This window comes from Falco peregrinus, chromosome 7 (genome assembly GCF_023634155.1).
Source record: "Falco peregrinus isolate bFalPer1 chromosome 7, bFalPer1.pri, whole genome shotgun sequence".
In the NCBI taxonomy this organism is placed as follows: domain Eukaryota; kingdom Metazoa; phylum Chordata; class Aves; order Falconiformes; family Falconidae; genus Falco; species Falco peregrinus.
Window position 1 is genome coordinate 49,376,803 of NC_073727.1, and position 27,791 is coordinate 49,404,593.

At 45.1% G+C, this 27,791-nt stretch overlaps 1 long non-coding RNA gene across 3 annotated transcripts; it reads right to left on the reverse strand.

Annotated features, from left to right (window-relative positions):
• Positions 1 to 97: 97 nt before the first annotated feature.
• On the reverse strand, positions 98 to 19,058 carry LOC114014170 (uncharacterized). 3 transcript variants are annotated; one of them, XR_003557577.2, is made up of 4 exons: positions 18,969 to 19,058; positions 18,044 to 18,195; positions 976 to 1,912; positions 98 to 314 (listed from the first exon to the last, which is right to left on the reverse strand). It is a non-coding gene; the product is annotated as an uncharacterized LOC114014170 (long non-coding RNA). The 3 variants fall into 3 exon arrangements; XR_003557579.2 differs by having other exon boundaries at positions 18,938 to 19,058; XR_003557575.2 differs by lacking the exon at positions 18,969 to 19,058 and having other exon boundaries at positions 18,044 to 18,929.
• Positions 19,059 to 27,791: the final 8,733 nt, after the last annotated feature.

A 27,791-nucleotide genomic window follows, 5' to 3' on the forward strand; every position in this document is an offset into this window, starting at 1 on the left:
CCCTGTCCAGTGATTTACAAAACCAGCAGAGCAGAAGAGCTTACAGTATGTGAAACACAAATGACTATAAGATGTAACAGTTTTCAACTTACATTTTTATGGCTGTGATCTCTTCCTCCAAGTTGCACATCCACAACTGTGACATTTGGATGACTGCCAAGGTAAAAGCTTGACAGACTCTTGACAGAAAAACAACCACTACAACCAAGGGGGAGTGACCGGTACTTAATGATTTAGTACAATTAAGACACAGTCCTGGCTTATTTTTCAGCCTGGTGGACATACTGAGTCCACTTACTAATGGTTTCACATGCCTGAAAAATAGGAAACAATTTATTAGAGATCAGCTTTTGAACCATGTACTTATTTTTCATAACACTGCTAGTATGGAGCCCCAGGTGATTGCTCCAGCTTTAGCTCACATTCCCACACTGGATTCCAATAACTTGTAGGAGTCATGACATGAATTCGTAAAATTTACACAGATGCTAGCAATGCAAAACCTCCAGCTGCGTCACTTTCCAGCCTGGAAAGTCCCTGATGACCAGCAGGGGAGCAATCCACCACCCCAGCCTGCTCAGGAAAACCAGGAATGTTTGAGGACCCACCTATCCCACAGGACATCTCACTGCCCCACTTTTGGAGTCTTCTCAGCCACAGCAAAAATGTTCATGCATCGCCCCGAACGCCGAGCTACACCACTCCCATGGCCCCACTGAAAGGATGGATATTCCCCTAGGCGGGCTGTCGACAGTATGCACCACACAAAAGGGCTGGGAAGGCCCCCCAGACACTGGCCAGTGAGGTCAAGCAAGGACAAGGTGACATGTGGTGGGACTGCACAAATGAGGCAAAAAGCCGTATCTCCATGCTGAAGCTGGTGAGCAGGGATGCTCCCCCAGCCACTGCCCTTCCTCCTGCTCCCCACATGGAGGAAGAGGTGCAAAGGTACTGGGTGCAGGACCCATTTCTTACCTCTGCCGTCAGCTGCAGCAGGTCTTGGAAACTTGGATCTGCCCCGCATGCCTGGAGGCATTCCTAGAAGATCCTTCAACTGTTGGTGGTGTTTTCTGGAGTCAAAGGCTTAGCGCCTGGGTGATACAGTGGGAATAGAGGATTGTGGAGCTCTTCTGGTGCACAGATGCAAGCTCCAGTTACCAGCCCAGTGCATGCAGCCATGGCAGTGTCACCGCATCGTGCGCCTCTTATACACCCATCCAGGCAAGCAGCCCACGAGCAGCAGGTAAGGGTGCATGCTGCACAGCAGCCCTCTCTGTCGAGCACAAGGGACCATGGGCAGTGACAGGGCTGGGAGCCTGCTCTCGGTGAGGATGCAGGTGTAACAGCATTAACAGCTTGTTTATTCATGCTGGATCCTCCTAATTTCTCTGGGAGAATCCAGATGTCCCAACAAACCATCAGTGCAGCAGTTCTTATATCAGCCATGGAATTAGCCAGGTCTCTGTTTTAGCAACCTGTATGTAATTGCAATGGACACTCAGATGTTTTGGCAACCAGATGCAAACAGCTAAAACCAGTAAGCAAGTCTCTGCTCTTTTCCTACCTCTTGCATCCACACTGCAGGTGTCCCAGTGGCTTTGCACAGTATAAGGGCTCCTGCCAGCAGGGAAGCAATTTCTCCCCTGGGAACCCAAGGCTGCGCTCACAAGCCTTCCCACCAGCTCCACCACCTAGCCTTGCTTGGTCTGACCTCTGATCCTTGTGAAGGTCCTGCCAGTCTCAGAGATTATTTAGATCACAAAACCTTCATTCACAGAACTCTGCTTTCCAGTGCTTTCCGGCACTGCAGTAGTACTTGTATCTCCTGACATACTCAGGGGCTTGCTCAGGTGCATTGCTCCCTTCCCAGTCTTCTGCAGCAAGGTCAGAGGCTTGTTCTCCACTTTTCAGTCTGAGTGCAGAAACAAGAAGAGGCAAGAAAAAAATAATTGACATATTACCTTCAAACAGTTCAGATCTGAACATCAGTAAAGGAAAGCTGAAAGGTGCTCTTCTGCTCTTTCTGCTGCTGCTTGAAGGACTCAGAACAAGCAATCCCAGCACTCCTTTCAGCTTCAGAAAAAGCCCCAGTTTGAAGACTGCGATGATATGAGATAGTGATGATCCCCAGACAGAATGCAGATTCAGAAGATTAACCCACAAAACTGTTAGACTGTAATGGTAAAGATTTGGCATTGCCATTAGAGCTTTGCAATAGGAGTCCTGTAATGGTGATGGTGTCAAACCAAACCTTGCAGTTAGCAGAGGTGAAGTTACTGGGGTTTACCCTTTATCATCTTGTCCTCGTTGAGGGTAAAGTCCCATGTAACCTTATCAGATGTAGCAGACACCTCCAGCTGCCACGCAAGCACAGCTGAATACCTCAGGGATGCAACCTTGATGGGCTGCAGCATGCTTTTCCAAGCTGTGATGTGACCGTAAGTCATATTAGAGCATGTAAGGAGAAGAAGAAAGCAAAAGATGCAGGCCATACAAAGTGCTAAGGGGGCATGACTTTCCACAGCCTGGCACCTCACCATGCATCTAAGTTTGAAGAGGGTACCAAATACCACCCTGTCAGGATGGCATGACTTTATGCCTTTCGGGTACTGTTGAGAATGATGAAACAGAAGAAACAGAGTTAGGGGGGTCATTTGCAGAAAATAAGTGTGTTTGTCTCCCCTTCTTTCTGTCTCTCCCCCCATGTTTCTGTGGGTAGGACTAAGAATTTGATGATCTATGTTCTCATCCATGTGCTAGATCCTCCTCTGCAGCATCTCTCCCAAAATCAAGGTCACTCACAAGGATAAAGGCAAGAGTCACAGACAGATAGGACCTTGGATCTCTGGTCTTGTGCCAAAAAGATGCATTATTTTCATTTTTGCATGATTTCTTTTTTACATTACAGGCACATATTTGGTGACAACATAGTTGCAACAAGTTATCCTATTTTGGGAAACAGATGAATAGAGAAAATGCCATACTCAGTCAGTTACAGCACATGTTATACATCAGTGACCACCAGAAACAGGAACATTTGTTACTCAAAAAGACCATACTTCAGAATCAAATTACTGGTTTTATCTTGTGCCTAATGTGAATGATAAAAATTATAATCCCCTTTTTTTTACACTACAAATCAGCTCCAGTGAAACCGTCTCATGTTCAGGTTCTCTTTGCAGCATTGTGTTAAAGACTGCTAGCTGAACATAAAACCGATATCCAAACCATCTGCTCACCAGCATTTCATCTCTTTTGCTCTAATCTCCTCACACATAGGAAAATTATCCAGCTGTCTGTCTGAATACATGGACATATGGGATCTCAAATGTGCAAGGATTTGCAATGTCCTTCCTGCTGCCAAAGAATTCCTGTGCACATTACCTGTACATGTAAACCTTATCCTTCTCTGCAACAGAAAAACTACCTGCACTGTGAGAGTCAGATCATGGGATTTACACTAATAAATGCTGATCCAACTTCATGTCAAGCGTTTATCTTCTTCTAATAAAACTTCTTTTGATTTCAACACATAAAATTGTAATAAAGCATTTTTAGATGACACTAAGATATTGGTCCTTCAGCCAAAGTTAACAGAAATAAAGATTGTGGAAATCAAAATTTCTTTTACTGAGAAAATGTATGAAAAACATAATATAAAATGGATATGACTGCTACATTACCAGTAAGAGAACAGCCAAACCTGTCTATGGTTTATCCAGAATCCTGTCCTGCCTACTTTAAAATAGCAAAAGGCTTGAATTAAAGTGATCTGTTAAGTTCTGAAATCCGTTACCATGAAAAAGCCTTTCCAATAGTAACAAGTAAGTCAGTCACTACTATAGGTCCCAGAACCTTCTCCCTTCAGCTATTGCTAGAGCAAATGGGGAACTGTTTCTTTCCTTTCAGAGGTACATGTAGCATCCCCAGTGGCAGCAAAGAGTTAAAACCCAGACATTCACGCCTCCAGTTTAGAGGCCAAAAATTACTTCACATTCTTGGGAGTAAACTAATTGCCAGATGCATATGAGAGTAGATCCATGTGTAAAAACACAGTACAGAAACATTCCTAATTATGTAAGGGTTGTACAGCCAAAGCACCCATACTGCCTAAGGTTCCTGCAGGACCTACCAAAATACCCAGCTCACCTAGCCCAGCCAGTAAATTAACTATTTGCACTTAGTATAAATGCAAATTTATTAACAACAGAGGTTGTAGAGGGCAAGGCTGCAATGGCTTCGGGTTCATTTCCGAGCAAGAGCCAGGGAGTGAGGCCAGGAGGGCTGCGCCCCGCGGCACTTTTCACGGCACAGCAGCACCATGGGGTCAGGCATGAGGCACATCCACGCTGGACCCATGGGACAGAGTCTGGGTCAGACCTGGAGGTCAAGTGGCAGGTCCTTGGCTCTGCTCAGAGGTGGCACAAGCTGAGCCACAGCAGGGTACTGCCTGAGCAGGGGTGCTGCCGGCTGGCATCGCTGTGTGGCATCCAGGTGGATGCTCAATGTCCTTCTTCAGTGGAAGGGGAGGTTAGTCTCTGTGGGGGGAGGCAGTGAGGAGGTAATGCCACGGGGGAAGGACAAACCTGGCCAAAACACTTCTAGCCCCAGCACTGGCACCGAGCTGTTGGCCAGGTGTCTTTCTCCTCCACCCATACCCCCCTCACCTGTCCAGAGGAGACCCATGGCTTCAAGGAGGGAACAGCAAGAACTTCTCATGTGGCTGCCTTTCCCCTCAGGCCTTGTTTTCTGTTTGAATTTGTTTGCCTTCGGTGTCCAGCCTTCAGTTCCTGTTATTCAACAGGATTAAATAACCCTTCACAGCCCTGGATTTTATCCCCGAGCAGGAATTCACAGGCTATAAGCAAGCTATTTTTCAGACTGCTTTCCTTGTTGTTAAGCTATGCTAAATTTACCAAGCCTGAAGACACTCACAGTAAGGGATTTGCTCCTGTACTTGACTGCCTTGTGTGTCCTTTCCTCCAGGTATCTGAGTTTTGTCAGAACCTCTAACAATTTTCTATGCCATCTTTCAAGATGAGCCTGTTTGTCTGGTATCTTCAGATAACCTCACCTTCTCTTCATTTGTCATCCAAACACGTTTGAGCAAAGGAAGGGCAGACAGAAAACATTTGATTTATCTTTATAGCCCTGATTGATTTAGTGTCATCCACAGGGACAATAAATGGGACCTGGAGGGGTATAAAAGTAGGAGATTTAGTTTAGATTAATATTAGCCTTTCTTGCCACAGTGGAAACTCTGCAAAATCTGCTGGGACCGCTATCCTCTGTAGTCCTGCAGTCCTCCTCCAGAAGTGTCATTTCCAGGACCCTGCTCCACCTCAGATAAGCCAGGCCTGAGTTAGCCTTTCCACAGAATTTAATTACTTTCAGTCCCACCAAAATGTGATGCCCATCACTCCTCTACAAGTGCCATGTGAGATAATCAGTGGTATCTAGGCAGGCAGAAATTCAACTCAGGTGTGACTTGAAGCAGCAATACCCTTGTTGCCATGCTTTTTGCCCTGTGCTGTTACTTCCCGGAAACTCCTAAATTAAATCCTGACCTGATATGCACGAATACTTTTTTTCCATGCTGCGTGTTTTATGAATGTCATCATGAACTCACCTGCAGAGGCACAATTGTAGCTGCACCAACATCATTGCTATGGGTTTGCAATAACCACAGACTTAGACAATGGCAGAGCCTGGAAGGCTCCTCTGGAGATCACCTAATCAATCCCCAGCTCAGAGCACAGTCAGATGGAGCAAGTTGCTCACGGCCACGTGCAGTCTTTAAGATCTCTGAAGACAGAGGCTCCACAGGCTGTCTGGACAACCTGTGCCCGCAGTGGACCAGCCTCCTAAGGCATCCCAGCAAGCCTTTAGTCTTCTTTGCTGCAAGGGCACATTTCATGATCAACTCATTGCCCACCAATGCAATGGTGGACCAAAGCAGAGGTGCAAATGGTCAGCCCCCAGCCTTTGCAGGTGCCTGAGCTTGTTCCTCCCTAGGGCAGGACTTTGCGCTTTCCCTTTGTTGAACTTAATGAGGGACCTCCCAGCCTATTCCCCAGCCTATGGAGGTCCTGGATGTCAGCACTGCCCTCTGGTACCAAACACAAACTAAAATGCCAACACAGGTAATTTGCCTTCGTGATCCCCACAAACTAACTGATCCTAATATAGGGCAAAGCCAAATGTCAGCATGAGAACAAATGCAAAGTTTGGGCTTCCTAATGTCTTTTATCTCCTGCTTAGCCCATGGAATACATTATATGCAAATTTTCATCTTGCATCTTTTTTCCACATTGTATACGTCTGGTAGACAGGCTCAGTGGAGCATCCTGGAGAAAACAAGTGTAATTCTGTGTAAGTGTAAAATAAGTGTAAGAATAATGAATAATTATTTCATTGCAAATCATTTCAAAATAATGAATAAAAAGAATAATGAAAAATGAGGCACAAATCAAAACTATGGAGCCCTGATTCAGTTTGGGGGAAAAGTTTTGGAGAGACAGGAGGGTGGGATTTGTGGACCTTCTGTAGAGCTTGCTGGTTGTGACCCAGTACGTGACAAGTGGTGGCAAAGCAGTGAGCACCTAAACTTGTCCCTAACAGTCTGCTTCTGAAATAATTAAAATGCCACAGTGTTTATGGCAGAGGCCAATCCTGAAATACAGGCAAAGTCTAATAGGTCTGGGCAAGTCCAAATGTGACTTCTTGAACTCAGTGTCCAAAATCAACCTTTAGGGACAAGCTGGCTCCTCACACCTCTTCATGACTCTTGCAGTGCATAACTTTTTCCTGTTTCTTTTAAAATAAAGCCAACTAGACAGTTCCCAGGGGTGCAGAGCAGGCGTCGAAATGCTGAGCAAATGTAAATGCTTGCCAAGGTGTGTGCTGCTCTGGCAGGACCCTGGTCCAGGATTCCCACTTCTCCTGCTTCAGCAGAACTTATTTCAGTCTAACAGTCAGGACTATTCAGTTATTCAGACTTGCACAGGCTACAATGGCACCCCAAAGCTGCAGTAAGACTCGGGACTTCTCTGGGACAAGACCTTGATCCCAGCCCAGAAAATTCAAATAAAGGGTCCATGTTTGTCTCTTTGGTGACCAGCTTCCCTAGCAGATTCAGCATGCAACAGCATGAATCATTGCTCAGTGTACTCTGAGCTCATGTCACTGGTAGCCAACCACATGATTTCTTAATCTAATATAATGAAATCAATGGAATAATAGGAAACCCTTTCATTTTTAACAGCACAAACACCAGCTGATTTCATTGTGTGCTGGCAAGCAGAGCTATTAGCTGTCAAAACAAAACAAAACAAAAAAGAAAATTGCTACAGAATAGAAAAATTGTTTTCTAATGATCTGTCCTAACGTTCAGGCTGGGTGAAGTTGAAGATTTAAAAATGCTTCTTTTACTTGAAGTTTCTGATGCCTTCCCCTCTCTTTTTCTCTCTTTCACACATGCACACGTACTCACACATCATATTTCAGCTCATGACCCTGCTATTCCAAAGCATGAACATGATACAGAAAAATCATAAATGTAAATCAAAACCCTATCAGTGACGTTTGATGCCCTGTCTCTCAGCTGAGACACAACAGTGATTAGATATGTAAAAATGCCTTCTCTTCACCTAAATTACTTGCTTTCTCATCAAAGTACTTAGGAGAGCAGATTTTGGTGGCTGTGGTAGGAACATTCCTCCAAGAAAAAATTTCACTCATTCAAAAACCATCCTGAATACTTTACTTTCTGAAACAGAAACAGCAAATCACGTGAAGGACATGCTTGTGGGAGCCAGCAGACTCTGGGTATCAAGTGCAGAGAAGTACCTGATGAAAAGGAGGAATAATTTTATTGCACAGAGGAAACATGGTGCTCCTGTTGTTCCCCGCTAGCTGCAAGGAAGCAGAATGCCCCTCTGGCATGTTCTGTGCTGGGGATGGCTCCACATGCTGCACTGCTCTCCAGACCCAGGATGACATAGCCTTTCCAAGGGTCTACTGTGGGAAACTGGAAAGAAAATACTAAAACTCTCTTCTTCCCAGACATGGAGAAAAAGACAGAAAAATCAGAGCACTTGTTGTCAGCATTCTTCTGCTTGTAGATCCTTCAAAGACATAAAATAATCTTCTAGCGCTGCCAAGGAAATAATCCAAACGGAAATGTGGGCTGCTCTTAAAGCTTTCACACAAGTTATGTCAGTCACCTTCACATAATGGCAGAGAAGCCAAGCCCTTCAGCATGGCTGTTTCCCCCAGATTTCTTCATCCCTTATGATTTCAGCCTTCAAAGGCATCCCTAAGTCCAGTTTACATCAGCACAGGCACGCCCTGAGCTAAAACATCCCTGAAGGTCCAGGCAAGAGCAAGGAACATCTGTGAATCAGGTAGACTTAACTGGTTTTGTGGTACCTCTTCTCCCCACAGCCACTGCAGCAAGCAGATTTCAGTTCGAGGGGGGAACCTGGCACAATGAGGAACACTTGGGTCAAAGGGAAGGCTAATGCATCTGCTGTAGAAGTGCGATTTGGTCATAGCTTTATTTTACCAGCAAGCAAGGGTATCGTTTCTGAGAGAGCATGAACAGATTTTCTTGTGCTACAACAGAAATCATCCTGTACTGGCTGACTTGTGAGGGGTGATGCTCAGGAGACAGATGAAGTTACTGGACAGGGTTGTTGGCGGTCGATGGTGTGTGGTATAGAGCTGTAGGAGAGCAGGACATGCCGCTCCAGGGATGCACGTGGAAGCTGCACAGTGCACCTTGCATGTGGGATTACTGGAGAGCATCTGGTTAGGATCACAGAGTCCAAGCTGTTTTGCATGAGTGGTTGTTTGAAATAAATAAGTGTTGCATATCCCCTCGCAGTGATTGCCTCACAAGCTGTTGTTGAGAGGGAAATGTAAGCATGCTGTGTCTGAGTTAGTTTTCAGAGGGTTAGCCGAGTTATCTGGCACTAGCAGCCCAAAATACATTTGGTGTACATGCCTAACTTACAGTGCGGCTGTTCCAGGGCTGTGTATATTGCTAAATAATTTTCCCATTGTTTCACTGGTTACGTTGCTCTCATTATTTGGCTTGGCTTTTGTTTTATGTCCCAGTCCCTTTACAACCTGTCTCATGGAAAATGCATAGCCCTTTCCTGAATCTAATTTGAAAGACCCTTTTTTTTGCCCACACTTTTTTGAATCTCCCACCTCCCTAGTGATTTTGAATGTCCTGTCTTACCTACAGAAAAATAATTCTATGGCTTCAAAAAGAAAAGGTTAAGGAGGGATTGTAAAATTTTATGATTTTATATATGGAATAGCCTATATACAGGTCCTCTCTACAGGATCACTTTATACACAAGAAAAGGAGGTCAAAAGGTCTGGTTCATGACAGAAGCAGTTCTTTGTGCAGGCTGCACACCAACCTGGGCACCTGGCAAGGTGTGTGCCCTGGCTGATGTGGCAGGGGGCAAACATCTGGGGGGCTGCAGGACCCCAGACATGCTCTCACAGCATTTCTGCCGGACCCGAGGAATTAACTGCTCTCAGCACCTCACAGTCACAAGCTGCCTGCCACTGGTGGGGTGTCCTACCCCAGGGGGCTGCCAGACTGCACCGAGGTCTGTGCTGGGCAGCAATGGGGAGATGCTGCCCCTGCCCCGCTGCCTGACATTGCTGCTGATGGCTGAGCTCCAGGGGAACCAGTACCTCTGCCTTAGTGAGGCTGGAATTTTCAGCTGCCCCAGGCCTTGGGCACAGCCTGGAGGCTCTTATGTCCTCAGCTCCAGGGTCCCCTACCTAGTCAACTGTCCCAAAATGGGCACCCATGCTGTTGGTGTGGCATGCCAGCTGGCACAGGAGCCAAAAGTCTGTATTTTTAGGACTTCCAGACCCTGATCATTCTACCTGGTGACTTTCAGTGGAGCAGGGGAAACCTGGACTATCCAAGTAACTTAGGCAGGTTTAAGTCCAGGTCCTATGGCTTGCAGTCTCCCAGTTCACTATCACCAAGACTTAACTGGGAACTGGGAACTGGCAGTCTAGAAGCTCCAGGATCCCCTCTCTAGGGGAACTGGGAAAGAAGTTAGACTTTTGGGAACTTAGGGTCCTGCAACTGCAGGAGCTTCAGCTCTCTGGAGACCACTGAGCAGGCTGCGAAGAAGTAAGGACACCATCCAGCATGGTGGCAAGAGAAGAAATGAACCCATCAGCACCCCAAAGGCTATCCCAGTGACTTGCTGGGACTCTGTGGAAGCACCTTGCTGCAAGTGAGCTGCCTGCACACTGCATACAGGGGTGAGCCTGGGGAGAAGGATCCGTGGGGAACTGAGGAGGTGGACTTCTCCTAAGCATTAGGAAGTACAGTCCTGCAGCTGCCCAAAGTAGGGCACTGGAGACACCTAAAACACAAGGCTCACAGACTGTGATGGGGGGTGTTGCTGGGCCCTGATCTGGGGGGCCCGACCACACACTGGCTCGCTGGGCTGCCAGGAGCACGGGCACACGTGGTGCTGAGGCAAGGTGCTCTGCATGTCACCCATACTGCAGCTGCCCCGCTCCGCATGGTCACATAGCCTGCACTTCTCCATCAGCTGCTCTGCACCTTTTGGAGCAGACCTTCTGATAGAGATCTGAAATGAAGCCCATCCTTTTCTTCTGAACAAGAGAAGATTCCCATTAATCTTTCCTGCGTGGAGGCAGGCCCCTCTGCCCTCTTGCAGAGCTGTACCAGGGTTCCTGCTCTGTTACCCACCTCCATCTCCCATGGACTCAGCATCGGACAGCCTGGGAGCTGCTGACCCCACTGTGTCGGTATCTGCTGCCCTGTGATGTCCGGCTGGAGAAGTGGCTGGGATTTCTTGGAGCCTTATGGCTGCAAGGTTGAGGTCAGGATGTATTTGGTTTGTTGACTTTCTCCATTCCTGAAGAGGCTGCTGTTCAACACTTCCAGGTGTCAGGTCTTTCTTAGAGAGTCAGCTCCAGCTGGGAGACTGCTATTGTACTCAGCCCCATTGGAGCTGTAGGAGAGAAAGAGAATCTGCTTGGTGAGTGACTGAGAGTTGCTGGCTGGTCGCTGGAAAGCCTCTAGGTACATCCAAACTTTCAATAGACCTGGAGCTGGAGACAAGTTAAAAAAAAAAACAAAAACAACCATGCTGCTGTGGTGCACCTCTTACAAGGTGCTTGGGATGCTGTTTGGACCCAGTATGACATAATCTAATATGCAACCAAGGATCTGATTCAAATGTAGAACACACAAGGTTAAAGATTTCTCTTCCCTTATTCTTACAGGCAGTCCCTGGAAGTTTAGGCAGGAGCAGTCCAAATTTCTTACAAGATGCAGATGGATAACAGTGCCCAGAGTCTCTTCCATGTTGCACTGGGTGTAGAGTGCCTACTCTGACACTTCTACATTTCTCAGTTTCCCAAAAATAATTTTTAGTTGGTCCAGCACTAGCACAGTTTGACAGTATGAAATCTACCTCGTCCAACATGTCATTGCTGCGCTTGGCACCGGTCAATGTGCTGACAGTCATGCAGGCGTCCTATGCACCAGGGCGTCCATGAGCCAAGTGTGAGCACTTCCTACAGACCTAAGAAGGAGAGGACTTGTGGAGAAACTTGTTTTGACATGGTTGACATTTTGTTGGAAAGAAGGCTTCCTAGAGTTACCAAACTTTACTGACACAAGCCTGTTGGTGGTATGTGGTGAAAGGAGAGGACAAAGAGAGAGAGGGTGAGAGCAAACTGCAGTTCTTGAACGACAGTGGGGATACTGCTACCTGACAAACCATGGGTTGGAAATATTTATGGTGAAGAGTTTGGGTTGGCCTTCAGTGGCCAGACGGGATTTCAGATCCCAGAATAGGTCAAAGGCAACATCAAGAGAAAAGAAATTTGGAGAAAGAAAAAAATCAACAACTAGGAGAAGCCTGTTGTGTATTTTACAGGTTGATGGTATCTGTATCACCATCATGGCAGCACATCTATTACAGGTATTTAACATTTGCCTTCTTCCTTTTTAATCTTAACTTCCATACCAGCACTTCCCTGTGATCACGCAGACCTTCACAGCTGTCACCAGCTGAGCACGCCACTGCTGGGACCTTCACTGGCCAACCAGGGTGGGACAACAGTGTACATAAGGCCAAGGTCAGCAGTCGGTGCTGCATCCAGAGAGACACACCACACAGAAGTACATACATCAGAAAAGACAGTCCCCTTAAAAGTCCAAGGCAGAACACCAGTAACAGCATTCACAAAAAACCCAGTAGAGAATACGTCTGAGTCACATCTGGAGTCAAGGGCCCTTCCCCTTCTCTCATCTCTTGACTTTGCTGGCACTGGTAGGAGGAAGCATGGATGCTAACACAGCACTCCTGATTATGTGCCACCAGTCATCACTCCTCCCTCTCTAAAAGTAAACATGGGGCCCCTCTAGGCCAACTTCACCAGGTGTGAAAGAAAGACAAGTTTGTTGTGCTCAGTTTTTTTTTGCTGGGACAACACTTGTTCCACATCCATATTGTCTGAAACCTCACCTTTTACCTTTTGGTTACACATCTGACTACCGAGCATTTTCCTGCCTCTTGCACAGCATTCCTGAAGGGTGTTCCAGCGCCAGGCCCCTGGCAAGAACAGTGCAAGACAGGGTGGGAAGACGGTGGGAAGGGAAATCCTGGGTTCATTAAAACTTCCTTGGCAAAACTTTTCCAGAAACTGCCTGCTCTCTTGCCATGCTGCCACAGGTCCAGTTCAGCTGAGTGACTAATGAGCAAGGCAAAGAACCGTCAGCTGTAGCTCAGAGACTGGAGTGACAGCCAGAGAGAGGTCTTCTCCTCAGAGGACAGAAAAATGTTTGACGCTTGGCCAGCCTATGAATCTTTCCAAAAGAAGCCTTTGATGTCTAGGACCTGGTGGTACTCTAGGGCCCTGGTTTGACAGAGATATAAGTCATATAGAGACCATAAATCACAGAAATACAGGGCTGGAAAGGATCTCAGGAGAACACCTTCCCCACCCCATGCACACAGGCAAGATAACTATATCTTGGCCTTTCCTGTCAGATGTAAGTCTGGTCTGTCCTTAATCTCCAGTCACAAAAGTAACAGGTCTTTCTCGGTGTTCTCCTCCAGTACTGGATTTTCCTAACAGTAAATGGTATTTCCTAATGACTAACCTGAATCACTTTTGTCATAAATTAAACCAGTCATTCCCGTATCCTTATGGGCACAATTCATCATAGTCTTTCATAGTAATGTTTTAAGTACTGTCAGTCTTTCATTATCTCCCATATTAGGATCCTTCCTTTCTAGATCAAAAAAACCCCAACACACCAGTTCCTTGAACCTTTCCTGACAGGTCATGTGTTCCAAACATCTCATCATCCTTGTTGCTTTCCTCTGGCTCTTCTCCAGTTAGTTTCTATGCTTCATGAAGTCCATGGCCCCAAAGCAGACACAGTGCTCCAGTCAAGACCTCACCCACACTGAGCAAATCTGAAAAATTACCTCCTGTGGATTACACAACACATCTGTTATTAAATGTCAGTACAAGACTGGCTGTGGCGTTCTTTCTACTTTTTTTACAACACCCTATCATTAGGTTATTAATTAAAAAATTGTTAGTCCTTACAGATGCATCATCACCTTCACCTTCTGTCCTGTAGTACTGCTTAAATGTGTTGCTAAATCAAGACCCAGATTGGAAGTCATCCGTGGAAATGAATGCTGTAATTGCAGCAGCAAGAATGGTATAATAAAAGCAGCAAGAAACAAGTCACAGACTGAGTACTGGTGTGCTTAGACTTCAGAGAGCTAATATGCCTATGACTTTGCTTTTGGTAGAAATCTGTAGAGTTCTTGGCAATATTCCTAACAGATGTTATGTGCATGCATATTTTTATTCATGAGCAGTTCCCTCACCCAATCTTATCAGCATCTGTAAGAACAGGATCCTAAATCTTGCCCCTGTCTTGCACAAGCAGGGGTCAGAGCATGTATCTGTAGACCTTTCAAGGGTGTGGATGTGCAGACAGTGACAGCAACCTAAGAAAATAGGCACCAAAGATTTTAAAATATAGCCCCCAGTTTTGACTTACGAAGTTTTCGTCTCCTAATCATACATAGTGTGGTAGGCATTTGATATACAGAGTACAGATGCTGAGTGCTGTTGAGTGGGGACTGCCTGAGATGACTCCTGCTCAATTAAATTCTGTAAAAGTTTCTATCCCTTAACCAGTGAATATTTGCTTATTCCTGGTTTATGAAGTAATATTTGGCTCTATAATGGTTCAATAAATATTGTGCTGTAACTGCTTCCATCTTAATCAGTTTGCTTCAAAATAAGATTTCTATAAATCTTGATAATGCAGGGAGTGGACTGAAAGATGTTTGGGTACATTTTGTTTCCACATAAAATATGTTTTATATGCTACCCAGCAAAAACACCCACAAAAGACACAGGCAGGTCTTTGTAAGGACTATAGGAACCATATACAGAAAAAAAAAAATCCTTTGTCTTTGTTACTGTATTCATATCACTTGTCCCCAAAAAGCAAAAATAAAGCATAGACCTAGGAAAGCCCAGAAAGACAAGAGGATTGAATGCATCTAGACACTTCAGCTAGACCAAGGTCACTGGTGACCCTGAATATTTAGACATATGACACATACATAAAAGGATACTTGAACCATCAAGAAACAGAAGATTAATCATCTGTTTCTCTTTCCTTTCTTTCCCCAGGGGAAAAAAAAAAAAAAAAAAGAAAAAAAAAAAGCCTTGCAGTGATTCTTCCCCCCTCACAATTGATTCTTCTATTAACCCACCGTAAAGCACCAGACTTCAACTGGGAGGAATGGGTAGCTTCTAGTTTACAGTAACAGTTAGTAAAAGGGGTACCTAGGCATTGAAAGAGGGATTCCCTTTGCTGCTTCAGCATTTTAACAAGTGCTGGTGGTCTCTGAAAAACTGAGGTTTCATAAACCCAGGACAGGGAAAGGACAGGGACAGAGCAGATCTCAAGCAGAGAAATTCCCATAGAAGCAATTATGGCAAGGAAAAATAGCTTGAGACTAAGCTCTTTTTGAACTGTTCTCTTCAAAGTCCCCAAGAAAGGATATTTGAACTCCATACAATGAGCATGTAGGTGGCTCAAGCCACAGGACTGCTGGATTTGACAGATGCAAGGGATCAGAAGACTGGAAGAGGTTCTCCAGTTTAACACCATTACTTATATATCTCTGTGAACTCAGAGATTACAGGTTTCACCTGGACTATACACTGCTCTGCATCCTTTCTATGGCTAACATGACAACAATACCTTGGCACCAAGAAATGTCAAATACAGCTTGTATCTTCAGCTGAGGGTCTCACCTCTTCTTCCAGTCTTTCACTGCTGTGAAGCTGGACAAGATTTCACAGAACTGAAGCATACAGAATTATTCCTTCTCTTTTACCTCCTGTCACAGGACCATTTGCTCTGCTATACATAAGTCCCAGCTTCTGTCATCCACTTTATGTTATATCAGATGAGCCCTTGCTTGCTGAGATGAGCTGTGAATAAAAGTAGGCAGCTGGTCTGAATCCTCTCTTCCAAGTAATGCAAGTTGGAAGACACGTCTAAGAGAGCTCCTACACACTGACAGCTAAAAACAGAACGGGACTTTTTTCTTTTTTCTGTTTTAATGAACTGGTTTTTAACAAACCAAATGGGTTTGGATTCTTTGCAGAGATCTTTCTTTGCTCAGAGTCAACCTTGGCAAGCATCTCATCAAACTCAACTCATGAAATTCACTCTGAAGATCAAACACTGGTGTCCTTGTTCCCCTGCAGAGTGTGGATTTGATTTGAAAGTCCATGTGATCACTAAGCAAACACCTCACATAAATTGCAGGGCAGATTTGTTTCTAGTAGCTGAGATAACCTGCTTCACCTGCCACTTGCAAGCTGGAAAGTTCAGCTCCATAAATCGTGGAGGAGCCAAAAGTATTCGGGAGTTTCTCTGAAAGCAAAACCGTGGTGGAATGGTTCAGCATGACTGACATGGTACCTCTCCCCCAGTCACTACTGACCAAAGCCATGGCCTTTTGAAAATTCCAAAGAAAATCTTTGTATCGTGACATTGTCCATCAGCTCTGCCCTTTACTATAACAGCAATTTGCAACTACCCACCAGTACCACTGATGTGTTCAGGAGGAAGTACGGGAAGATCCCTTGAAAACAGACTGACCCAAACATGGCACACTAGTAAAAGAAAAAGCCAGCATATTAGTCAGGTTAATTGTTTCTGCTGGAAAAAGCACAGACGCAGTACCTCTGGCAAATAAGATAAATGATGCATGTAAGGTCTGATTTAAGACACAGCAAAGTCAAAGGCTCTCAGAAGTCTGGCAGGCTTTGGATAAGGTCCTCACACTGATTCACACACAGCAGGGGAAGAGCTGAAGCCCCTGCTGTGCACTGCCATTTACTGTGCCTGTCTCCTTCAGTCACAGCTGCCTTCCCTCTAGACATGGAAAAAATTGACCCCATCAGTCTAAAGACCACATCTTGATGTTTCACCACATTTTGGATGTAATACACTACCTCATCTATTATTGTGACTTAGATTAAAGGCATCTAAGTCCCATGGAGCTAGTGGGAGTTTGGCCTTGGTTTCTGTTAAAAAGCGATGAGGCATCACTGTTTCCTCTCTTCTTTTTTTTTTTTTTTCTTTTCCTGAAGACACATCCATCCGCTTGTATTTTATTTACTGTTAGTTTGTTTGGGGAGTTTGTTTGTTTCCAGGGGAATACTAAGCAAGAGAGTAACAGTCATTTACCAGCCCATTCTCACAAGTACCATTACACCCATGGTCGCACCAAGCAATCTGCCTGTACCACCGCAGGGCAGTGATCCTAAATATATGCAGTAATGAAACTTGTTTCTGTTGGTTCTTTCATCGTATCTGTGATAATATAGTTAATCTGCACAGGGTTAACACCACCTTTTGCAACTCAGATTTCTTGTACTTTGCAACATCATAGAATCATGAAGCCATATTCACAGGAGCATAGGTGTGAACACCAGGAGTCTGGGGAGAGTTAGAAACGATTTGTTCTCATGACCATGTGTGGGAGCAGGTGACTGTCCTCTGGAAGCTGAGCTGATTTCCTCGCGGAAGAGACTTGCACAAACCCCTCCTACACATGTGGTGGTCCAGCAGTGGGATTCCTCTGAGCTTCTTCCACCTTTCATCCGGGGAGGATGGAGATCAGTCATCACTAATAACAGACTAATTGGAATCAAGCGTCCCTTCATTGTGTTGAGCATCTTTAAAAAGATGGTAATGCTGTGACCAGCCAGCTCAGACATTGAATTTCCAGCAGACAGCAAAGTTTTGGGTCATTTGCAAGTTTGACTTAGTCACCCCAGAACAAAACACTTTATTTATTCTGCATAATCTAGCTTTCTATTTCATGACTTATAAAGGGCATATTCCTCTGACTGCATATTTGAAAGGGTGTGTTCACCATAGATGTTGTTTATTAACATTTCTGCATTCCTGTCAGCTTTTATCTCCTCCTTGCAATTAAAATGACAGTCAAGAAAGACAGAGAGTACTTTAATTTATGAGACTTCTAGAAACAGTAAGGCAAAGATTTCCAAAACAAAAAGATTTGTTTGACCCATTTACCTGTCAAATTACTATTTTCAAACTGGGTTTTCCCACTACACTTTGTTGCAACTGAAAGATGCTTTCTGTTACATATAGTTATTCCATTCCAATGCTTTTTTTATGATGATCACAGAAAAATAATTTTCACAAAGTCCATATGCATCAGGAAACACTGTGTTTTTAACTACAAGTGAAAAAAAATCAATGTTTTTCCCTTCCACACTTTCAAATAGTTCAGTCCAGCTACCAGCCTGTGTAGCTTGTCTGTCACCGATTCCTTTTATTTCTACTCAACACCCATTCATCCCCATTAATCAGGAGGATGGGTTCTTTCTGGTATTTTCATGAAGAGAGTGTTTCCAATGTGAAACCCACCTCTTCAGTGAAGGTAGAGTCAGCTCACTCCAGGCCACCTCAGACATCAGCACTTCCCTCCTTCGATTCTCAGAGAGTCTGAATCCTGTCCCACCACTCTCCAAGACTCTCCCAATTCTCTCTTGAACTCAATCCTTAACTGAAGAGCATGACTGCAGAAACCAGAACGGACCAGGTAGGGTAACAAAGTCAGAAGCAAGTATAACTCCACTAAAACACAGGTTAAGACAATGCTTGAAGTTTTACTTTCTTTTAAACTTTTAATACGCAAGAAAACAGTGTAATGACATCTGCCTTGCTAACACTGTGTACAGCCTCCTTTATGTTACTACTCAAAGCATGAATCATATAAGTGACATCCTTACACCGAAGTGTTTACCTCAGTGCATTGTCTGCATCACACATTAGTTTGCTTTTACAGGGCTGGAAATTAATTTTGGCACTGATGTTGTTATACTTTGCAAGGTTATAACTTGAAGACTTACAAGTGAATTGCAAGATTTTCGCGAACCAGAAAACCTGTAAAACAGTACAAAAACAGTTCCCCAAAACAGAGAAGCAAATACTGAGTCTGATAGCTCAGATAACCTCTCTTAATACAACTGGAAGATGTTTTATGTTTGCACTTCAGATATTTAGATACATGTCCTGCAATAAAGATCCTCTATCTTCTTTAGTCTTGCAATAAGGCTGTAAGACATCTCGTCCAAAGTCTGGAACAACCGGTGGAAAATCTCTCATAGACTGTTGTGGTTTAACCCCAGCTGGCAGCTAAGCCCCACAGCAGCTGCTCACCCACTCTCCCCACAGTGGGATGGGGGAGAGGAATACGAAAGTAAAAGTGAGAAAGCTCGTGAGATAAAGACAGTTTAACAGGTAAAGTAAAAGCCACACACAAGCAAAGCAAAACAAGGAATTCATTCACCACTTCCCATGGGCAGGCAGGGGTTCAGCCATCCCCAGGAAAGCCGGGCTCCATCACCCGTAACCGTTACTTGGGAAGACAAATGCCATAATGCTGAATGTCCCCCCGCCCCCTTCCTTCCTCTTCCCCCAGTTTATATACTCAGCATGACGTCCCATGGTATGGAGTATCCCTTTGGCCAGCTGGGGTCAGCTGTCCTGGCTGTGTCCCCTCCCAATTCCCCGTGCCCCTCCAGCCCTCTCGCTGGCAGGGCCCCAGAACCTGGAAAGTCCTTGACTGAGTATAAACATGACCCAGCCAGAGCCAAACCCATCAGTGTGCCACCAACAGTGTTCTCACACCAAATCTAAAACACAGCGCTGCACCAGCCACCAAGGAGATAATTAACTCTGTCCCAGCTGAACCCAGGACACCAGCTCTGCAGAGCCCTTGGCTGAGCCCCTGGGTACCGCAGGCTGCTTTATGCATTTCAGCTACAGCCCCCTTGATGGGACACTGAGAGCTACAAAAATGAGGCTTCCAGTGGCTGTTCTTATGAGCCCAGTCCTTCGGCATGGCTTCTTCCACCACCACTCCAGTGTGCAAGGAGGCCTTTCACAGCCTCGTTGAAAGGAATGGGACAGCATGGAAAGCCACAGCCCAGAGATTCGAGTTTGGGAGAATCAAGCAGCACTGTGATGGGTCAGGGAAGTGGCACTGCAAAGATTTTTGTTAAATCCAAACAGGTGTCTGAAAGAGCAGGCAAGTTCATGGTATGATGAGGGAGAGTGGGAAAGTGATCTGTGAAAGACTTTGGGACATGTGAAAGGAGAGGGCTATTACAGCCAGGAGGGTAACTGGAAACTGGGACAAGATGCAGCAGGAATGTGGCTGAACAACACTTTATCAGTTTTTTGATAAGATGGATGTCTTTTAGACAGAGGAATATGAGTCAGCCAAATCTCTCTGGACATCTCTATGATATCACATGGGAATTATTAACTAAAACTGCGAAAATGGGAATCTGCACAGAAATGGTTAAGAGATGAGGACATTTCTGGGGAGATGACAATGGAATTTTCTGCAAAGAAATGTAATGAATTGGAACAGTTCTCTCAGGAATAAGTATGAGGCTAAGTATAAATTCAAGATGGTCACTGGCGGAGAAAAAGGAGCATCCGGTAGTATTTATTGATGTAAAAAAGCTGGGAGCATTATCAGCATAAAGGCTCATGATGCCGTATGGGCCAAACCCAATGACCTAGAGGGTCAGGCCAATTAAACAAAGCAAAGTTTTATATTCTACAAAGTCCAGGCTTATGCACATAGGGACAAGTTACCCAAGCTTTTGCAATCATCAGGAGTTCTGCCAGCTGAAAACGAGCATGGAAGAAGACCTGTGCGTACAGGTTGCATGGTGACTCAGAGCTCTGACCTGGCTCTTCCCACTCAGCTTCCAAAGCCAAACTGGGCATGAGAGGGGAAAAGGCAGGCACAGGAGAGTGCAGGAGAGGAATTTCCAAAAAAGACAAGTAGTAGATAGTACTGTCCATGGGGCATGGGCAGCCCTTTGGAGACCTCACAGGGTTGCTCTATACAGCTTTCCTTGGCCAGGTTCATGTTGAAGAAGCAGATTCAGTGAACACGAAGCAGGTGCTGACCATGGGATTACTGGGCAGGCTGTCTTAAGACACCAGGCTAGACAGCTCTGGCTTTTCAACCAAAGGAAAGCCAAGGCTGAGAATAGACATGACTGTCCTTTGTAAATGCAGCAGTAGAGTAAAAACCAGAGGGGGAAAGCAGCAGATTGAGCCAAGTACAAAGCTCAAATGTGTATAAACTAGACATAAGTACCCTTACCCTGGAAATCACAAGCCTGCTCCTCACTACTAGAGGACCCCTGTGCTGAAGCAGTCTCCAAATAGGTGCAGCAAGGATAAGAAATCTCTCTGCTTCCCGGAGGGACCTAGGTAAAAGCTTGGACATAGTTTAACAATGGTTGTAGATAAAAGGACTGACCTTCATGACCCAGAATTTTTTTCCAGGTCCACTCGAGCTGAAGAGGAAGTGCCAAGAAGTCAACAAAAGTTAGAAAGATATGGATGACACATGCTTACAGAAGCAAAAATGGAAGAAGGAAAGACTGTTAAAATACAGGGAGGAAGTCCTGGTGGACTGCAGTTGTTTATAAGCAGTAGTATTTGCCTGTGAGAGTCTATGCATATATAGCTACAGCCATAATTAAACCCCACACCCTTTAGCCCTTGATTTTAAGTTCCTATTAACTCAAAAAATCCAGGAAGGCAATTAAAAACGCTATTTCTTTCCTCCTCAGTTAATGACATGGGAATAGAAGTGACCCTACCTGTGCCAGTTTGCATCATGGCAAGTCTGCATCCTTGCTGTGCAGTGCAGAGCCTGCATGGTGGTACCAGCTCCCAGCAACACTTTTCTCCTGTAGGGAGCAGTCCTACAGGACATCCTTCTGCACAGTCATCTGCAGTTCATTATCTCTGCAAAGAGGAAATGGAGCATTATATGATGTTGAATTACAAAATATCCCTAATCATCTTGTGTAAAGGAGCAGAGAGTGAATACAAATTGACTGCAAAGTAAATAAATTCCAGAGAAAGTACAAAAGCAACAATACTGAATTTATTAAACCTGACCCTTTTTTGGGGTGTTGGTTTTTTGTGGGTTTTTTTTAACAAAAGTTTCAAAAATCTCCAGGAAAAAGTAATGGGTTATACTATATTTGTTCCACTTGGATAGTGAGCTTCCTGAAAACTATGAAATAGCATGGACCACAGTTTTGGCTCCTCAGGAAAAAGTCATCACTCGTTGATAAAGAAATCCCTAAAGGACCTGTACCCAGTGCTTTGGTGTTTTGCTTAAAGTCTGCTTGGTCAGGGAGGAAGGGCAGGAGCAGAGCTGCCTGCCCCATTACTCATTGCTGGCAAGAGGACAGGAATCAATGTTTGCAAATCTACAGCGTGCTGAAAGAAGATATTTACTGAACTGAAATGAAAGGTTAACTGACAAGGACTATGCCTTTTTTCAGAATATTTGTACAAAGTAGACCAATGTCTAGGTCTATGAAAATAGTCATACGTGCAATGAGTTTAGTAGGATTAGTAACGGCTGATCGGTCTGTGGACCTGGACTGACTATGCATAGCTTTTAAACCCAAACTTAGAGTAATTGTGCCATTTTCTTGATTAGATCTAACTGTGAGGTAAGAATTAGCAATGGTGGCAAACCTGCATGGAGAAATGCAGGTTGAAGTGGACTCCAAACTGCACTTGGCTCCTCCATGTTATCAAGCCTTACTTTGGCAGGATTTTCCTCTGGATAAAGGATCAGGTTCCTGTACGCCATCCCTGTCCTGCTGCTGGTTTCTGCCACAGGTATGATGGTCCCAAGGACTGGAAGAACAGGCAGAGAGATACAGAGATGTGATGGGAATGTTGCTGTTCAACATAAAGAAAGAGCTAAAATGGGGAAAGGGCTATAGTGAGGGATGAAGGAAGAATGCACTTGTTGCAAGCCCTTCTCATGAGTAGATGCACACTCTTTCCTATACTATGGGGTTATGGTGAGTAGGGAATAGCTGCCCATGGTAGGCGGTGTGCAAGCATCAGTGATGAAGAGGCAGCCATGTGGGTCCTCGCACAACAGCTGTGCACTGCCCTCATTATTGACACCTTTGTGCTGAGAGGGAGCAGGATTTTATCCACCTTCCAGTGAGAAATGATCTACCAGCCTTGCCATGACAGATCATATAATAAACCATAACTATGTGTCTTTGATTCATTGTAAGATGTACTGCCTATGCCAAACACCTTGGCAGGAGTGCCAGCTATCGAGGGGTGAAGATTTGACAGCTATGAGATCAAATAAAAAATGGGTACAATGTATCATCCAAAATAGTGACATTTTAAATTTCTTTTCTTTGTGTGGTCTCAGAAAAGGATAGGACTGGCTGGCTGTCCATGGAGGAAGGTTGTTATTGTTTGTTTATTGAAGTCCTATGGATCACTATTTAACATGTACTCTGGCTTAACAAAAATAAAAGTTTCTGTATTTATAACTTGTCGGTTTTAGAATGGTTTTCATTCTGCTGTTTTTCCACCTTTTCCTTCTCTCTTTGGCAAGAGAAAACAAAGTTGGGGGGAGGATGGAGAGAAAGTGCAAAAATAGAAAGGAGACCTTGTCTGCTGAAATTCAAAAGAGAAACCAAGGCTACATTTTTCATATGGCTGTTTCTTTGGAAGAATTGAGCACTGAGATTTCAAGAAAAGGACTGATTTCCACTGAGAAAAAGAGACTGAGGTTTTTTCCCTTTGAAAAACTTTTGTTGGCTTCATCCAATACTTCTCGAAGAGGTAACCAGAGAAACATAAAAACACATGTTTTCTAGTTCATAATTACAATTACTTCTCTCTAAAACTCATGCACCGCTGCAAGACTGTCTAATGCTGTAGTGCCTGGGGGCAGGATGGAAGTGAGTGTTGGTGTGTACCTTAATCTCAGGAGGAAAATATCCCTTTCAATATTTTTCACATCTACTCAAAAATACCTAAACCCACCTTGATTCTCTGCACTCCATGCACGCCAAGAAGAGAGCCAAGAACTCTAAGGATATTCTTCTCTCCAAATAACATATTTCTCCACTCAAAAGGGGAAAAAAATAATTGCCATCAGTATGACAGACTTCCAGGAAACAGTGGAATTAATTTATAGTTGATGCGGTCCAAGCTCTGTTTCTTTAGGCACTGGCAAGAAGGAGGCTACTTTACCTCTCTATTTACATAACTAATGAACATAGGAGACTGCTTAACAACGTCTCATCAAGCAGCATGAGACTCACCTTCCTGAAAACAGACTTACCGAGATGTGGTGCAATCATTTAGCTCTGTTTTAATGTGTGTTAGTAGAGGAAAGTTTGACTTTACATTATAAGACATACTTTTTCCATGTTCTTTAAAGGAATCAGGTTTTTTAAAGGTACATTTTTATTTAATGCTAATGATCCATTTTTCCCTTTCTACTCAAGAAGCCTTTTATCTATTCTTTCCTCATTAAAAACTTATTATGCTAAGAGTACACTAAAATATGTTGCATTTTCCCCATTCTGTTTTATCAAAAAGATCTTAGGTAATGGCAAAAGTGGTTTGGCTTGGGGGAAGAGATAGAGATCAAATGCAAGAAAGAAATTACAAAGACAGGCTCTAAGATGTTGCATTAAATGAACTCAAACATCACAATTGCCACCTCAGAGTTTAACCCCCTGAAGGAATGAACCAGCAGCCACTGCCTTCTCCAGAGGGCTTATTCCAGAGGCAGCTCATATGCAAAGGACAGCATCCTGTCACCCCAAACACGATAACCAGTTTGCACCATATTACACCTGCTCAGTATGAAACCAGGCCCCTCTGAGCACAAGACAAAAGAAGGGACAGAAAGGAGAGAGCCTGGTGGCCTCCCATACCTGACAGCAGCCACAGGCAGGGAGGGCAGGGATGGGCTCAGGGGCAGCGCTCCCTGCCACAGTGAGTTTGGTCTCATAGGTAAGTGATGGGCAGAGAGGGGGGCAACTGGTTCTGGCTTCTGCCCAAGGGCAAACCAGTCCCTCCCAAGACACCTCGGTAGCTGCTTGTTGTTTTACAGATGCCCATAGCAAAGCCCCAGCTCTCTGTCTACTGAAGTTTTAATTTAAAAGTGGCTCAAGCTGCTTGGAGAAGCACCTGGCTTTCCAGGCAAATTACTAGAATAGTTTCTTCACATTAATTTTTCCCTTCCCCCTGAAGCCAGCAGTTGACATCTGGAAAACATAGAAAACAAAGAGAAAATTGTCATTTCAAGGAGATGAGTAACTCCACCCCATCTGTGTGGGTGCTGCAGGCTGCCCGTCTTCCTGTGCCGCAGAGCCGGGAAGCTCTGCAGGAGCGGGACCAGCATCCCGGCAGTGCACCGCGTGTCCCCCCAGATACCTCGGTACACCTTGCGTCAAAGGGAACGGGAACCTCTTGGCCCCTCTGAAAGAGCATCCTGTGGGGTTCTGCTAAAACAAATAACTATTTTAGGTGCTGGGTGGCGTGACTCAGTTCTAGGAGCGGATGATTGTGGTATGAGAGGGAAGTCAGTGCCTTGCTGAAAGAAGCTACTCTCAATATGTTGGCACAGCGTTCTGCTGAGAGCTGAAGGTAGTCCTGCCAACACCTTATAGCCACAAGAGATCCTTCTCCACCTTATGGGGAACATGGACATCAGTGGCAGGGGGAGCATGCATTGTGGTCTTTGTCACCAGCCCTGGCCCTCTGCATCCAGCCCGGCTGCTGGCTCAGGGCTTCACACCAGTGCCTGTCCGAGAGACTTCAAGCATCACAGCTCTGTGTCAGCCTGTTTCAGTGCATGGGTTTGAAATGCAGGGCTGCATGCTCAAATGCACAGGAGTGAAAGGAAAGGGATTTAAAGACGAGAAAGTGTGAGACATGAATAGGCAGGAGACACACAAGCCCTTTCTCCCAGGTCTCTGTGTCACACATTTGCAAAGCTGTGCTGCCTGCCTGCACTTTGTCAGGCATACCTGCCGTCTCACCAGTGAGGTGTTTTCTTGTCCTCTGCCAACTCCTTGCACGCTGTTAAATCAGCTTTGCTTTTTTCTCATCTTTTCTCTTCTTGGGCCCCTCACTTCAACAGGGACATAGAGGTGCTGGAAAGTCTCTGGAGAAGGGCAATGGAGATGATGAAGGGTCTGGAACACAAGTCTCATGAGGAGCATCTGAGGGAACTGGGGGTGTTTAGCCTGGAGAAAAGGAGGCTCAGGGGGACCTTATTGCTCTCTACAGCTACCTGAGAGGAGGCTGTAGGCAAGTGGGGGTCAGTGTCTTCTCCCAAGTAACAAATGACACAACAAGAGGAAATGGCCTCAAGTTACACCAGGGGAGGTTTAGAGTCGTTGTTAGGAAAACTTTCTTCCCTGCAAGGGTGGTGAAGCATTGGAACAGGCTGCCCAGGGAGGTGGTGGAATCACCATCCCTGGGAGTGTTCCAAAAATGTGTAGGTGAGGTGCTTAGTGGCACGGTTTAGTGGTGGACTTGGCAGTCCTGGGTTAATGGTTGGACTTGATGATCTTAAAGGTGTTTTCCAGCCTAAATGGTTCTGTGATTCTATGGTTCTTCTCAAGTCCACCAGCCTGGGACTGCCAGGAAGAGGACTCCTTGCTGCTCCATCACCACTGCCCTCCATGGCCTTGGGAAGATCACTGCAGGTCACTGCCTTCTTGTGACCCTGTGAAACAGGGGAAGGAACATCCTTTTGCTTCACAGACATAGCAGTAGGGTAAAAAAAGAAAATGTCCATAGGTGTTTAGGGTCTGCAGCACGAGTGCCATACATACAGTGGAGATCTTTATTTAGAGACAAGAGGTGCTAGAAAGGTGTAAGATTGTTTCATCACCCAAAGAAAATTCAGTGTACATGATGTGGAGACATGGGATTTCTCCTCTCCAGTACCACTTGTGTGCAGCACATTAGGCTTAGCCTGCCTGTGCAGGCTGCACCGAGCAGACGTGATGCTGGCCACCCCAAGAAGGCAGTGACGCCCTGCAGTCTGTTTCTGCTCTTCCAGGGCTGGTAGCTGAGGAAAAGCACAGCATAAACAACATCATCTGGTCCCTGGGTTCCCCACAGCTTACTGTGCAGGTGAATCTAAGCAACCCAATGCTTCATGTGTAAAACTGAGAAACACGGCAGGATGCACAAGAGCTGTGTGAACCTGCGTGTGTTTGCACAGTGGGGAAGAGGCAGACAGGGAACCCGCTCCTCTCCTGTTTTACTCTGCCAGTCTAAGCAATTTGCTTCTAGCGCAATGGCTGCATGGCCAGGAGCAGGCTGGGATCCCAGATATTGCTGTGCTTTGGCCCCTCTGGGGGTAGGATATGGCATGGTGCCACACTCATGTGGCTGGCCAGCTTCCAGAGCAGAACCAGCACTCATCCTGGGAGCAGGCTGGGAACAGGAGCTGAGGAGCGTGTGTCCAGCTGCACCCCTATGTGGGAATGCGTCCCCTTCCTTCCAGACTTTAAAAACATGTTTGATAAAAAGTCTCAGAGTCCAAGACTGCAGCAAGAGCAGGGATGAGACAGGACCTGCCCAGACATGTGACTGTCATCATTTTTGGCACACAGTGAAGTACAAAAAACCACATGCTATGCCTAGGAACTCATAAAAAATAAATCAACTTAGTCTTACTGTAAGTGTATTCTAACCTTTACATAAAAGGTTAATGGGAAAATTATTTAAACCTTGTAGAAACGGGCTGGTTTTGACTTGTCTGAGTGACAATGGAAAGGGAGGATGAGGAACATCTAGCACTGTTTTACTACAGACTTAAAAGAATGTTAAAGTAAGATCCACAGCCAGGCATTTCAAAACAATGCGTAATATTCTGTGGTAAGAACTTACAGTAATAATTAAATCACTTTTTCTTCTAACAGTGCTGGTATTGTAGATGAGCTCAAAGTCAAATTCATGCCAACAAATGGTTTAACAAGGGACATTGCACTGGTTGTGTAATGACACGTAGGAGGACTGCTACTGGTAGTCCAACAAAGCCTGAGCCATTCCAGCATGCAGAAGGATTAGATGATGCTCAAGTGTCCCACTCAGTCCTTCACGCCCAGAGAGGGAGCTTGCTTTTGGACAGAACTGTGGGAGAGAGCAGTGTGATCAGCAGGAGGCAGGAGGAGGCCTCGCAGGTGGCTATGTGATGCTCAGAGATGAGGAATAGGTGTCATGTGGTACAAGAAACATACCTATGCCATGTATAAGGAGGCTTTTC